Raw genomic sequence first — 14,518 nt, forward strand, 5'->3', positions numbered from 1 at the left:
TATTGCAAAAAAGAAGTAGGATATACTTTTAGCAAATGGTAATATTTTATAATTGAAAAGAAATTCCACTAGCTATTAAATATAGAGAAAATAAATGCTCCAAAAATAGTCCCGCATTGCCACTTTAGAACAGGGACATTTCTTCAGTAAAGACTGCTTGAAACCAGCAGAAGGCTCCCAGAGGAGCCAGAGGTGAGCTGGGAAGTTTTCCCACGCCAGGCCCCTTCTGGCCTGCAGTCCCAGCCCAGAGGGGGAGCGGGAACCCACAGCTGGGGCAGACTGGGCGCAAAGGGATTGTGTCCCTGCATCGCATTTAGAACAGGGACATTTCTTCAGCAAGACTGCTTGAAACCGGCAGAAGGTTCCCAGAGGAGCCAGAGGTGAGCTGGGAAGTTTGCCCATGCCAGGCCTCTTCTGGCCTGCAGTCTGAGCCCAGAAGGGGAATGGGCACCCAAGACCGGGGCAGACCGGGCACGCAGAGGAGTGCAAACCCGCATCGCCATCTGGTATTTTTCATTTTCTTTCTGGCTTATTTTGCTGAGCATGATCCTTTCCAGCTCCACCCATGTTGCTACAAATTGCATGTGTTTATCCTTTTTGAATGCTGAGTAATATTCCATGGTGTATATGTACCACATCTTCTTGATCCAGTCATCTATTTTTGGGCATTTGGTTTGTTTCCAAAGCTTAGCTATTGTAAATAGTGCTGCTATAAACGTAGGGGTGCAGGTGCTCTTTGGAATTGATGCTTCTGTGTCCTCTGGGTAAATACCTAGGAGTGGAATTGCTGGATCACATGGAAGCTCTATGTTTAGTAGGTCAAGAAATCTCCACACAGCTCTCCGTAGTGGTTGGACCAGTTTGCACTCCCACCAACAGTGCAGGAGAGTTCGTTTTTTCCACAACCTCACCAACATTTGTTGTTGCTAGTTTGTTTTAATATGTGCCATTCTCATTGTAGTTTTGATTTGCATTTCCCTGATTACAAGTGCTGTTGAACATTTTTTTCATATGCCTGTTGGCCATTTGCATTTCCTCTTCAGAGAAGTTTCTTTTTAGCTCTTCTGCCCATTTTTGGACTGGATTATTTTCATTGTTTTTGTTGAGTCTCGTCAGCTCTTCATAGATTTTTGTGATCAGTCCTTTATCATTAGTGTTGTGTGCAAAAATGTTCTCCCAGTCGGTGGGGTTTCTCTTTGTTTTTGTTATTGTCTCTTTTGCTGTGCAGAAGCTCTTTAATTTGATGTAGTCCCAGCTGTTTATCTTTGCCTTCACTATCACTGCTTTGGGTGATGTGTCTGTAAAGATGTCTTTCAGGTGCATATCATGTAGTGTTTCGCCTATATTTCCTTCTATGTATTTTATGGTTTCAGGTCTTATGTCTAGTTCTTTAATCCATTTTGAGTTGGTTTTTGTGCATGGTGTGAGGTAGTGGTCAAGCTTCATTCTTTTGCATGTAGTGACCCAGTTTTCCCAGCACCATTTATTGAACAAACTTTCTTTGCTCCAATGCATAGTCTTTGCTCCTTTGTCAAAGATTAGTTGATCATTAATCTGTGGGTTTATTTCTGGATTTTCTATTCGATTCCATTGGTCTGTGTGTCTGTTCTTGGTCCAATACCATGCAGTTTTGATGATTATGGCTTTGTAGTATAGTTTGAAGTCTGGGAGTGCGATGCCTCCATTCCCTTCTTGTTTTTTTAGGAGAGCTTTGGCTATTTGGGGTTTTTGGTGATTCTATATGAATTTCATCAGATTATATGATAATATACATATAGAACCCCAAAAACTCCACAGAAAAACTAATTCAACTAATCAATCAGTTCAGTAAAGTGGCAAGATACAAAATCAACACACAAAAATCAGTAGACTTCCTATACACAAACAATAAATCTGAAGAAGAAATTAAAAAAAAATCCCTTTTATTATTGAAATAAAAAATAAATCAAATACTTGGGAATAAATCTAACAAAAGAGGTAAAGGACCTATACAAAGAAAACTATAAAACACTGCTAAAAGAAATAGAAGAAGACACAAGGAAATGAAAAGCCATCCCCTGCTCATGGATGGGAAGAATAAACATTATTGAAATGGCCATCCTACCAAAAGCAATATACAGATTCAATGCTATTCCAATAAAAATTTCAATGTCATTCTTCACAGATATAGAACAATTATTGAAAAAATAAAATATAATTAAACAACACAACAAATTAATTTTCTCTTCCTTTCAAGAGTTGGAGTCTAATTCTTAAACTTGTGAATATGTATTGGACATGGTAATTCACTTCTAATAAAATGAATACATCAGAAGTGATGGTATATGACTTTGGAAATCAATGCAAAGGATGTGTTTGTAAGGGAGCAAATTAGGAAAATGGATCAATCCATTGCTGGTTTCCATTTTCCTCATATTTCCCCTTATAATTTCATCTGTGGTGCTGTTGGTTGTGGCAAGTACACAACTAAAATATTTGTAAGACCTGACTTCCTTTTCTCCTTAGTTTATATCAGCCTACAATTTTTATAATGTGGGCAGACCCTCTGACCATGAGGAGCTATAGATTGTGAAATTTAGGGTAGTGTTAGTGGTGGTAAGTAAGCAGAATTAATACATCTTGGGATTAACGTGTACCCTTACTAAAGCAGGATTAGTGACAACTGGTCCAGCTGCCTTCTTTGTTTCTGTCAGAGAGTCCTGAGATGTAGCAATCTCCAGATTATAAAAGGAATAGAAGTCCCTTCCAAAAAAAATTCACAGTTGGAGCAATTCAAGACTTGATTATTACTCTAGCATTTTATCTGTGCTGGGCTGGGGCCTCTGGAAAGAGGATTCTGGGGAAAAGGCTAATATATAAGTAATTTGTGTGTGGGCAGGAATGGAGTATAGAAAGAGTGTACAGGATAAGACAGGAACATAAATATGAGGTTATTTTATTGAGATACCACTACTATGGCTCCTGTTGCAGTATCCCATGGATTGGTAGAAAAGTCTTATGAAATACTCTTCTCAGGACTCAAAGAAACAAAGAAGGCAGCATAAACCCACTGTCTCCAACCCTGCATTAGTAAAGGTATATGCTGGTAATAACCCTCCTTACACACCACCACTAACACTACCATAAATTCCACAGTCTGCAGCCCCTCAAGGTCAGAAGTTCTGCTTATTAAATGGAATACTATTCAGCAATCAAAAAAGATAAATGAATGACATTCATAGCAACATGGCTGGAGCTAGAAGGGATTTTGGTCAGTGAAATAAGTCAAAAGGAAAATGAAAATTATTGGATGGTTTTACTTATAGGAGGAATACAGGGGAACCAAATAAGGCATCAGAGGAAAAAATAATAATAACAATAAAAAACACAACACAACAAAACAAAAATAAATGGACAATTATGAATCTGAGACATTCTGCTGGGAAGGCATGTGGGAACGAGGGAGGAAAGAGCTTGGAGGACTGTGATAATGGTACACAGGTGAATTGGTGGTGGAAATTCTATGGGGACTACACATGAGAAAAGAAAGCAAGCAGGTAAAAAAAGAATCAGTGATGCAAAATATATATAAATAAATAAATTATTAGAAATGAAAAAATAAATAAAAATTAAAAGAGTAAATACTGTAGCCTGATAAAAACAAGGAGAAAAGGAAGCCAGGTCATCACTTGCCACATCCAGCAATGCCACTGATGTGTTTATAAGGGGAAAAAGTTAGGAAAATGGAAACCAACAATCTCTTCGCAACTCTACAGGAAAATGTGAGGTGGGAACAGGGTGTCTTTGTGCCTGGAGCCTTCCCCTTTGAAGTTTAAAGTGTTTATTCATAGCCATATTCTCCCAAACTAATTTTATTTCTCACCTCCTACCTCCTCACTTCCCCTTATATTTTTCAAAACTTCAAATTCTTTTTTCAAGAAAACCACAAAACTGATAGTTATCCAATTAATTAATCCATCCTGGATGATTCTGCATTATACCAAAAATAAGATTCTAAGGGGATATAAGATGTGAAGGTGAAAAATCAGGCCTCCAGCAATATCTGAACAGAGAAGAGAGGAAGAAAGAATACACATTCAACCTATCTATTCTCTCTATTGTAAGATTAGAGCTGCATTTTAATGGGACAGAATGCTATTGGCACATGCTAAACACTGCTTTAGGTTTCTGTTAGACTCTTCATAAAACATTTCCAAATCATTATATTAACTACTAAGAATTGACCAACTTCACTAATTTGGATTGAACTTTGGTTATTTTTTTTTTTACAAAATGTAGGCAAACAAACGACATCTCTCTCTCTATTTACCTATCTATGTATCTAATCTGTTGCCGTTAGTAGTATACTAAGCTCTTTGTTCCATTTTCTCTGTGTTAACTGACAAAGGACTCGCAGTATACAAATAAAAGAGAAGAATCAAAAAGCCTAAAGATTCAGGGACCTGAGGCTTTTACAGACCAGGAACGGTCAGCACTTACCTCAAGATAGTTGACCAGTCTGGTTCCTCCTTCAACCTTATCCAAGTGACATTCATTTTAATAACAAGTTAAACTCATTATGTGAATTGCACAATTCTATTAGAATATTGTTATCCCATGTAAATGCTATTAGTTCCACAAATGAACTACTCTATGTGAAACTGCTTAGAAAACTATAAAGCACTTTACAAATGGAAGAAAAATTATAATGTCCAAGAGAGAAAAACATTATACTAAACTGGAATCATAAAATGCTAAAGTACCCACTGATGCAGCTCCAATTCACAACTTCACCCTTTTTGTGTGAAAAGGTAAAGGGAAGCAAAGTGTTTTCTTTGTAAATCCCATTTCTATGACTAATGTTCTTCTACAACTAAAGTGTAATTTTCTTTTTCTGATTTGTTTTCGCGTCTTACCCGACATATTTTATGCCCCTTCTGTCTTCTTAGATGTGCCACTTCGTTGAAGGGGGAGGTGGGGTTTTGCAAGAAGTTTTAAAATATGCTGTTAATGAATGAATGGACAACTAATTACTTGCTAAATGCATTAACACAATTCTGGGTCTGAAATTGCTTTGAAATAAATTTGGGACATATGTGCACATCCTCGCTTATATTTGCAGGGGGCACGATACATGGATTTCCACTTATATGTGAGGAAGTCTTTCCCTTTTTACACAAACCCGACTACAAGGAAGAAATGTCATTGACAGGTTAATTTACTTTTCAAGCTATACCATTTAAAAAGATAAATTTCTGAATTATGCTGCTTGTACACTGATTTCATTCTCTTTCACTTGTTCTCTCTCCCCATCCTCCTCTTCTTCCTTCCTCCTCCCACCTCTCTCTCTCTCTCTACACACACACACACACACACACACACACACACACACACACACACACACTCCAAATGTCAGCTGTGTACGTAGGTAGGAAGATTATAAACACACCACATGTTAAATGAACAAACATACAACTTCCATTCAATGGATCAAAATAGCAGTTATTCCCAGCCTTAGTTACTTTTTAAAATGCTTCTATTCCTATTTCCCCAACCTCATTTCTTCTTATTAAATACGGAGACGTAGAAGATCATTATTTTCTCAGTATAGAGACTGGATTTTTACTACAGTTCAAACAAAAACTTTGGTATAAATGGTTTTTAATAGCAATGTTAAGGGTCTACCCATACACATTTTGAACATGCAGTTATTTCCTGGGATGGAAATTAGTCAGCAACAGAGTTCCATTAGAACTCACATTTTCAGATAAGTATTATATTTTCTTTAACACTTAAAAACTTGGCTCTCAGATTATGACACTGATAAAAGTTGGGCCAACTACTATATCAGGCAAGATCAGAGACAAATTATTTCTTAACTTTGCACGAGAGTTCTTGCCTCTCTCAAGACTACAGCTCTCTTCTGGGGGGAGAACCTTCTAAGAACTTAACCTCACTCTCTGTTAGACAGAATTCCCAGCTTGTACTAGTTCAATGTTTTTTGTTTGCTAGATCTTGTCCTCAATGGCCTTATCAATCATAAGCACAGGATCTTAATCCCCTCAACACTTATATTGCAAATATTCCATGTTCCCATTTCAAGTGGGCTCATCCTCCCTGATTTATATCTGCCCTCTAAGACTTAGGGAAAATATTAAATTAAAAAAAAAATTTTTCAGCTGGACCTATTCCACGGTGAAGTTAGATAGTCTACAGTAGGGACTACATTGTGTCCCCTCAAAATCCTTATGTGAAATCTGAATCCCCTGTGTGATTTTCTTTAGAGATAAGGCATTTAAGGAAGTAATTTAGTTCGAAAGATATATGAGTAAGACTCAAATCCAATATGAATTCTTGGATTCTTATGAGAGAGCAAATAGAGAGCAAGTGTAGGTGAGACACTTTGGTGTGAGTGACAATGGAAAGACCTTGTGAAAATAGTGAGAAAGTGTCCATCAAGGAGAGTCAAGGGGAAAGGCCTCAGGAGGAACCAAATCTGCCAGCACCTTGATCTTGGACTTCAGCCTCTACAACTATGAAAGAGAGTATTTCTTTTTTTACCCCATGTGTAATTGGTATTTTATTTTGGTAGCTGAGCAGTATAATATAGTCCTTTTCCATATTTTATAAGTAGGTTACAGGTTGCAAACATCTTCACCAAGAGCTTTAGTCTTGTTTTCTATGTGGGGACACTGCTATCTGATGACTCTTCTGTCTTCAGTTCTATTATGATTTTTCATGTGTTCGACCAACATTCCTTTTCCCTGATAACAGGTATCAGTTGTCTGACCATAGGAGAAACACGGGATCCAGAATAAATTCAGAATGGAATCAGTACCTAATGTAACCAGAAATATTTTAATGACCATCATATTCTTTCTTTGTCTTCCTCCTCGTTTGGTGTTTGTTCTGGGAATAAGCACATGGTTCACATTGAGGGAATTAGAGCCTTCTTCTGCTTTATATTTTTCCTAATCAAACTAAAAAAAAAATGGGGACAATTTCTCATATGGTTGTGAAGTTATGAAGATGTAATTGAGCCTGAAATATGGAGAAAATGCCTCTGTGGTTTGAAAGAAGGACATTAACAGGCAGAAAGAAGCACATACAAGAAATAGAGGACTGGGAGGGCAGAGGCAGTGAGGGAGAGAGATCTGCCAGCCCTGCAGTCTCAGGGTCCAGGCATCCTCAAGGTCAGCCACCCTTTCCCTCCCTATGGAAATAAATGCACTCTACTGTTGTGCCTAAGTTACTGTCAGTTGTTCCTCATTTTGGACATTGAAGAGTCCTAGTTCGTGATTAGAATGGATATATTTTTCTTCCTCATCTTTTTTCCTACAGTTGATCTACTTTCTGATCTCCTCCTTTCCATTTGCTAATTCACCACTGTTTTGGGGGGTAGATCAGGAAAATAGCAGGAATAAAATGGGGAAAATCAAAGAGGAAGAAATAAAAGGTGGGAAAGCAGAGAACCAAATGACATTCCTCCTTACAGCGCTAAAGTCAGTTACGTCCATTCAGAAGTAGGAAATGCATTATATATCAAAGAACTGGGGCATGAAGACTATCCAGTCCATTCATGGCTCTTGAGCTCAAGTCCTATAGACACTTCCTCAGAGTTCCCTCTATAACATTCCAACCAAAGAGATTTATTGCTATTCCTTTTTACCAACTTTTAAGCGTCTTCTCCATATCCATCCTGTAACCTGTATCCATACAGCTATCAAGGGTGTGGGGGATGAGCCTCCATGGAGCTACCACACTGGTCTCAAGCAGCTTGCTAGCCACCAAAATCGTATCTCTGTCCCTCCTATTCACCCTACTGTGCCACAAAGTTTAAAACTGTCTTTTTATATTCCTTTGTATTCTTCCCCAATTTAAAATACATCATTATTCCCTTTGCGGGAATATTCCCGCTTATTCCCTTTGCGGTCCACTTAGTGATGAACTCGTATTAATTTGGTCAAGTATAACTAAGGTATTACTACTGATTATAGATTAATATTTTATTCTTCCAGTGAAAATTTACATTTTATAGTGGCCTTAAGCAAAAGAAATTAACCATATGGAAATTTCTGATGTGGGAGGGGGTGTTACCGAATATGAGAGCCGGTGGGACTGGAAGCCCCCTTGATGCACATTACACACGGTCCTGCCCTCGGGGTGATTCCATGTCCACTCTCAAAGAGCTTTCTTCTCTGCAGGAGTGATCAGCCATCCTCTCCCCCAGTGACCTTCGCATTCCTCCCTCTGGCTGATACCATTGCTCACCTCTCCTCGCTCTATTATTGCCTTTACCAGTGTCTATAGTTTTATTAACTCAGTAAATTTAGATTCTCTTAAAGAGCACATCAAAAGTTCAAGCCATGCCACCCAGCCCTAGAAACAGTTCTTGAAACGGAACTGATGACTATGAAGTTATTTCAGGTAAGAACTAGAAAATGTCATCAGAAGGTTCCTGGTCACTTTATTGGCTTTAATTGAATAGTTTGCCCAGAATCTATGGCTTACTGGGACCAACGATAATATGGGAATGTTCTATGGGAGGAACAGGACTCACAAGAAGAGCAACATGGGCAACTACATTCAAACTCGGTGCTGCAACTTAAAAAGAGCTCTGAAAAATAAAGGGGTGTTTTGAGAAGGTGCTGAGAGAAGCTAAGTGAGCCAAGTGCCATGAGCCCTCATGGAACTCCAGTGAAGATGGTGAATGGAGACCTGACGCTGTTCTTGTGTTCCAGAGACAAATATTCTAGGAGGGAAAGCAGAGTTATTCTAGATTGCTGCACTAGACAAAAGTATGGTCGGTGGTAACCACACATTACAAAGAGGAAAACTTTCTCATTTTAAAGACTTGCCAACAGTGCTGTCCAGCGGTGGAGTTGCCTTCCACAGTCACAACAGATAATATTTGAAAGGTGCCTAAATGTCCATTGATTCGGGCATTGCAGAACAGCTTTCTGTGCCTAGAGGCTAGACACCTTCTAAGAGTTCTTAAATACTTCCATCTCATATTGTGTAAAACCGCCAGCACTGGATTAGCTGGCTGACCCTCACAAGCAGCCTCGGGTCTTTGTATGAGTTCTGGAACAGGAAGAGGAGGTGAGAAACAGACAGCACAAAAGAGTCAGAGGAAACAGCACTTTAATCTGTCACCTGTTGGCAGCTTTAGTCTTTTGATTGGCTTCAGCCTGTTGGCTACTCACCTGCCCATCTATTCTCTAAATGAAGTGCTCCAGCAATTGAGTTCAATTCAACAAGCACGGATGCTGTGCTGCTATAAATCATCGGTCCCTTCCTCCCCGAGCCCTTCAGTGGTGGGAGTAATTGGTTAATTGCCAGAGTTGTTAACAAGAATTAAGAATTCAAGGGAATTGGCTAGGAATGCAGATCTGTCGCAATATGGTTAGAACAAATGTGTTTGTAAAGGGGCAGGAATTTAGAAATAGGCACACCTAAGTCAAAATAAATGGGTCTTAAAAAAATTTTCATATCAATGCCTGAGACTTCCAGGGCCAGTGTTCCTTTCTCTAAGGAACTGGCACTATCTAAAAAATGCTTTCTCCTTAGCTCCTTTCTGAGTCTTTCACCTGCAGAGTCCAGACACTTTCCATATTCTCCCTTTGCTCCCATTTCTCACTTTTGACAGAGACATTTCTCCCTGCTTTGCTCACTTTACACACACCACATTTCTTTTGAAATGATTATCCCTTCTCACATGTTTTCATTTTCTCTGTCAAATGAACAGAGAATTTTCAAAAATGACAAGACAAAATCTAAATCGCCTAGCTGTCCACAGACCCCAGCCCATGTACACGTGTCTCGTAGGGATACGCATTCGCTTTAGCAAGTGGAGATGTCATACCAGCTCCACTCTGGGTGGGACACCTAGGCATCGCTTAGGATCCTGCAGGAGATCTAGATATTCTAAGCAACAATAAATATAACATCCTTAAGTGTGCATAGTACTTTATATTTTTCAAAGTATTCTCTTCGTTTTATTTGTTTTAATAACAGTGTAAAGTAGAATAAGTATTATGATTCCTATTTCCAAAAGGAGAAATTTGAGCTAAAGAGCAGTTAACTTATAAAGCCAGTTCTTAGTCCTCAGATTTCCCAACTCCTAGAGCCTATACTTTCTACCTCCTACCTTTGTCAATTGCTCAACCTCTCTGCTCCACAAATCTGCAGTGCTCATTGTAATGAGGAGATCTCTTCAGAATTGTGCATGAAACATAGAAAGAAATAAGTGATTGGATTGAATTGCATATACATTTCTTTAGTTTTCTTGAGATGTAATTGACATATGATATTGTGAAAGTTGAAAATGTATAGAATGTTGATTTCATACACTTACTTATTGCAAAATGACTGCCACCATAGCATTAGCTAATACCTCCATCAAATCATTTGATTATAATTGCATTTTTATGGTAAGAACATTTGAGATGTACTCTTAGCAACTTTCATGTAATGAACACAGCATTATTAACTATAATCACCAAATGTACATTAGATCTCCAGAACTCATTCACCTTATAGTTGGAAGTTATATGCCCTCTTTCAATTGCATAGCTTGAAGGTGTGTGTGTGCATATGTGTGTGTGCATACACATTTGTGTTTTGAAATAATTGCAAAGCATAAGACTTGGGTATAATTTGCAACTCATGAGGTGTGCACTTGTAGAGCAGAAATGGAAACATGTCCAAGAGAATAAAGGTCAAACAATATTAGTGGATTTATAAGGACTGCTAGTTTTCACTCTTCAGATGGTCAGAGGTGGTAGGCATATATTTGAGTCATCATAAAACCAACACCTCATCTTATCTATAAAGGATCTTTGAAGAGAATTTGATGAAAATGAGATAATTTATTGCCAAAGCTGTGGAAATGCAAATGAGCTGAAAAACACACAATAGTTGTACCAGTGAAAACCCTTTCAAGTAGCAGGCCAGGAATAGAAAACACAATCAAGGGAGAGATTATCTTTATATAACACAATTAAGTTTCAGGATTCTCATAAACTGCCATAGAGATCACATATATTCTAGAACATCCAGGAGCTGAAGCCCTGACAGAATGAACTGATTAACACGGGAACTCCAAGTAAAGGCGACCAAGTACAATGTTTTCTCAGCTGCCAAAGATCTGTGGCACACATGAAAACTGAGTCACTCATATGTATAGATTTTTCAAGACAGTCTTGGTTTCATGCTATTTTTTAAGTTAGTTGTTAAATTAAAACCAATTGTGAAACATTTTATAGCCATGCTATGAACCATGTCCGTTCCACCATCAGCTGTAACAGAATACCATATTCTGGGTGCTAAAATAACAGATATTTATGCCGCACAGTTCTAGAGGCTAAGAAGTTCAAGATCACATGTTAACATGGTGGAATTTGAGAAGAACCACTTCTTGTTTTGCAGGTGGCCATTTTTGCTGTGTCCTCACATGGCAAAGAAAGGGGAAGAAAGCGCTCTCGGATCTCTTCTTAAGGGTGATAATCCCGCCATGAGGACTCTACCCCTATAACCTAATTATCTCTGAAAGCCTCATCTCCAAATATCATCAGTTTGGGGATTAAGGCTTCCACATATGAGTTTTTTTTGGGGGGACACCAATATCTGTCCTTAGTACCATGTAAGTTTATTTTTTAATGTTTTAGTTAATTTATTCAGGGATAACTTGTAGATATCATAAAGTGCACCTATTTTCAGTGTGCAGTTTAATGTATATCAGTGAATAGATTCACTGATATAACCACCGCACAATCAAGGGATAGAATATGTCCCTCATGTGTTTTTTTAAATAATTTTCAAATTTAAAGGGAAAAATAAATCCTTTGTCAGACCACATACTCAGATTTATCTCAGATAATATTTCAATCTGAATAAAGAGGTGAGTGGATCTCTTTTCAAAAATGTCCACTATCTGGAATTAAGGAGACCAGACAGAAGAAACCCAGGTGTCCATGTTCTCTGCAAGATCTACCATGAGGTAATGAGGCTAGGCTAGTGCACTGGAGTAAGATTAAATCTTGTGAAGCTTAGAGTTGAGCGTCATGTCAACTTACAGCAGATCCTTGAATAAAGTGGTTCTGGTATAACTGCAACAAGAAAAACAAAATCCCTGCCAGCATTAGATGAAGTCAAAGTTTCCATGAACCCATCAATGACACCGCCTGAGGATTTACTGTGCATGGGGGAGCGTGGGTTCTCATGCACCGTATGCCCGGCATGAGTGGGTGGTTTGTGCCTTGGGCGTGGGGGCACAATGTTGCAGTCCAGCCTTCATGATACTTGTTTCTGGGTTCTGTGGAGACATAGAGAATACAGATCATGACTGGAGGCACTCTTTTTAGTAACTACTCTCTGCGCCTTTGTGCACACACAGCACAGCCAAAATGGAGAGGAAGGTCAACTTTTCCACCCACCGCCCCAGGCCAGTTGTTCAATTTGGATGCCTCTGGGTCCCACAGTCTCACCTGCTGCAGGGAGCAGAGCTGGAAGGTGTAGTTGTATCTCGAGGAAGCCCAGGTTGTAGAGGGAGATGTCGGCAGTGGAAACAGCACTCAAGACACCTTTCTTGACCGCAACCCCCACTGACGCTGTGGAATAAGGAGTTGGGCTTCCGGCGCAGTCTGAGGACTGGAGCCAAAGAAATGGTGACTCTAGGCAAGGCTAGTGAAAAAGGGGGTAACTTGCATTATAAATTGTGAACTCAAGGAGAGTGTGTAACATAACTGACCCACTGATAGACTGCCTCATATTATATCAGTGCTGACTATTGGATAAGATATCGACCTTCACATCAGTTCAACAACAACAGAAAAACAACTAGAAAAATAGGGCCTCCCCTTGTGGCACAGCGGTTGAGCGCCTGGCTGCGAATCTGCCTGTAGCCTCTGCAGCGCTGGTTCGATCCCTGGCCACCGGCGAGGGTCCCACATGGCATGCAGACCTCTCTTGCCGCCCGCGGCTCCCCTCAGCAGTGTACTTTGTCATTCTGCCTGCTCTGTTCTCCCCTCTGGCGCTGGTGAATTCTCTCACCTTCCTGCGCTTGTGACTGTACCCAGTGCTTGTATAAATAAATGAATAAATCTTTAAATAAAAAAAGAAAGAAAGAAAAATATATTCTACTTTTAGAGATCTACTTCTGGCACACTGATCAGAGCTGCTAGGAATCAACTAAACTCTCAAATGTCCATTGGCAGAGAAACAGAGGCATGAACAATGCGGCCTTTTAAGTGTGAGAAACACCAGAGAAGAAAACGCTCACCTCAGAACCACCTCTAACTTTACTATGGTTAGTGGTCTATTCTTGAATAATCTCTATCCATCCATCTGCGTTTTGTGTTCGCAAGAACTGCAATCAGAGCCTGTCATTTGTTTGAAGGCTTTTTCTGACTGAGGCCATGTTTTCACTGACGGATGCTCAGGGAGCACTTGCATGCCATATGGCAAGGCTACCTATTTGGCACCTTCTCCCTCATAGTGATCCTGTTCCATCTAATGCAGAACAAGATCTTAGACCCCCAACTCTAACAGATTTTACACCTGTTCTCTGTGTTTTCCTGAGTTTGCAATCTCTTTGATGCTTTGGAGTTTTTAAAGGAATATTGGCTTGGCTTCCCATTCTCATTACCAGGTATAATTACTTGGATTGGAAGTTATCTAGAGAGGCTGGGAGGGAAGACTTTACTAAATTGGCTCTTTTCCAGGTAATTCACCATATCCAACTGCTTGGCCAGTGCATTTAGTAAGTTGTTGTTGCACCATGAGGAGTGAAAAGTACACACACTGTGGCTGTAGGATCTGCTATGCTAGCAATACAGTTTCATTGGGTGAGACATAGGGCCAGCATCAATGAGAAAGAATCTTCAAGCATTGGTTTCAGGGAGAGAGTTTCGATCACACTTTGTTGAGTTTCAATTCTCGCTCTGTAAGTAAAGAACCAAGTCTGCTCCCAGAGCTCAGATTCTTGGCCTCCCACATGGAAATGGAATCACAAAGACATGTGTGTGTTTGCGTATAGACGTATGCTTGTATTCCAAACTCAAGAGAAAGAAAAAACTTCCCCAGATTTTTCAATTCCTATAAGGATTGTAGTTTACTATTTCTGGATTTGGATCATTGAGTTCCCTGGATTATTAAACATAGCAAAAAGCCATCTGCAATGAATCGGGTTTGCTCCTCTAATTGAGTCATGCTGTGAAGCCCTTTACCGTTTCCCTCACTTCATTGCTGAATATTTTTTCAAGAATGATAGGAAATACATTTTTACTACTAATGCCACCTGCAGGTTAAAGAGAAACTGTTGCAAGCTTCTTGAAACCCTCACAGCACACTATATATAATAAGTCCCTCCGAAATATTCCTCAAACCTTGCCAATCAGCGGGAATGTTGTCCCCGTTCATTGATGACATTCTTTATCAGAATTATGCCTTTGCAATCACTGTTACAGCCAGCTTTCCTTTTTTACTCCACACTCCAACCAGATGATATTTACATCTAGGAACATGTGAGAAGTCATTT

Source organism: Talpa occidentalis, unplaced genomic scaffold (assembly GCF_014898055.3).
Source record: "Talpa occidentalis isolate TD23 unplaced genomic scaffold, MPIMG_talOcc4v2.1 talOcc4.5, whole genome shotgun sequence".
Lineage (NCBI taxonomy): Eukaryota > Metazoa > Chordata > Mammalia > Eulipotyphla > Talpidae > Talpa > Talpa occidentalis.